Consider the following 2232-nt stretch of genomic DNA (forward strand, 5'->3'; position numbering starts at 1 on the left):
CATGACGAATACAATAAACTGATTGTGCACTAGACTATCCGCTCAACTCACTTCGGAGTGCAGCTTATAAACCTGTCCCCCTATCTGATATGATACACAGGTTTTCTTGAGGGGTAACATACATCTTAAGATTGTAAAAAAACCACTCCCAAGCTTCTTTCGTCTCTCCTTCAACAATGGCAAATGCAACTAGAAATACACGTCTATTTCCATCTTGTGAACTTGCTATTAGCAATAAAACCGGTTATGTGTCCAATATCACGACCAGCTTGAGAATTTGTGTTCAAGAAAAATGATGACGGAGTAGTATATGTCATACTACGAGATGAACTACTATCAAACTGAACCTCTTCCTCATCACTGCATATTTCAATCTCCTCTTCATCACTAAAATCGCTAACAATATCTCTCACAATGACCATCTACATTACAAAATTAATAACATTAAAATATTTAAACTTACAAAATTGAAATAAAATAGAGTAACTGAATAATATACTAACCTCTAAAATAGGTTACTGAAAGAAACTGATGATGAAGAAGCTATACTGTTTTTGACAAAATGGTGAGAAAATTCGGTGAAAATAGAACTCGTGAAAAACTCCTCCCCCATTGCCGAGTTAGGGGAGGAAAATTAAAAAAAAAATTATTACAAAACTCCCCCCCATTGCCGATTTAGGGGGGAGATTTAAAAAAAAAATCAATTATTGAAAAACTCCTCCCCCATTGCCGAGTTAGGGGAGGAGGTTAAAAAAAAAATATTTGAGAAAAACTCCCCCCCCCATTGCCGAGTTAGGGGGGAGTACATTAAAAAAATATTTATTTTCTGTAAATCGGCAATAGAGTTGCCGATTTACCCTAAAACTACCCTACTTTGGTAATTTTTTCAAAAGGTGCACCAAGACCGTAATTTTTCGATCAAGGTGCACCAACAAAGTAAATTTTCCGTATATTTGATTTATATTGTGTTTGAATTATTTTTTATTCTTTAATTTTAGGCAACGCTCATTATAAATATATTTTGTTCAGATTTTAATGTTTTTTTTTCTACAATTGCAATGTTACTTTTATAATATTAAGATAACAATAATATGAAGTATAACATTAAATAGAATAGTAAAGATATTAGATTAAGAAGATTAAAATTCATAATAGTTTTTGAATATATATTAGTTTAACATATGAGAATATAAGGAATGAGAATTTGCAAAATATTTAATTACTATCATTATATTATTTAATTAAAATATAAAAATGATAGATATATTCAGAGAAAATATTAGTATTTTTATCAGGAATATATAAAAATAACAAATCAATTATGAGAATCTTTTTATTATTTTGATTAAAATTACCATAAAAAATATCTCGTCAAATCCTAACTTAATATGTTATTCAAATAGATTATAAAAATTAGGACATCCTAATAGCTCATCAAATCCTGTAGTATAAAAAGCAAAACAAAACAATAGTAGTAAACTTAATACACAAGAGTTTGAAATATTATTAGTATCTTTCAAACTACAACTTAATACATGTACAAATAAAATCAATTATAAAATCAATAAATGATATATAAATCGAATACTATAAAACATAATGAGCAACAATTTGAAATTAATATAATAATAGTCTAATTTTTATTAAAATAATTGAAAACCAATGTCCTTGATTTGATTTTATTGTGATTATATAATTGATTCTTCTACCTGTTTTTTATTAAAAGCAATTATAAGATATGCAAAGTTGTATGTATTATAACGCATATTTGATTTATATTTTGTTTGAATTATTTTTACTTTTTAATTTTTTAGGCGACACTCATTATAAATATATTTTGTTTCAGGTTTAGTGTTTGCTTCTGATGTTGCAATGTTGCTTTTACAATATTAAGATAATAATAATGAGAAATATAACATAAATATAATATTAAAAATATTAGATTAAAAATATTAAAAATCATAACTTTTTTAATATATATTACTATAGAATATAAAGAATGAGAACTTTCAAAATATTTAATTATAAACATCATATTATTTAATTAAAAGATAACAATGATAGATACATTCATGGAAAATATAAGTATTTTAATTAGGAATATATAAAAATAAAAAATCAATTATGTGAATCTTTTTATTATTTTGATTAAAAATATCAGAAAAAATATTCCGTCAAATCCTAACTTAATGTGTTTTTCAAATAGATTAGATAAATTATCCCTTCCTAATA

The sequence above is a fragment of the Lupinus angustifolius genome, chromosome LG08, assembly GCF_001865875.1.
Source record: "Lupinus angustifolius cultivar Tanjil chromosome LG08, LupAngTanjil_v1.0, whole genome shotgun sequence".
NCBI lineage: Eukaryota > Viridiplantae > Streptophyta > Magnoliopsida > Fabales > Fabaceae > Lupinus > Lupinus angustifolius.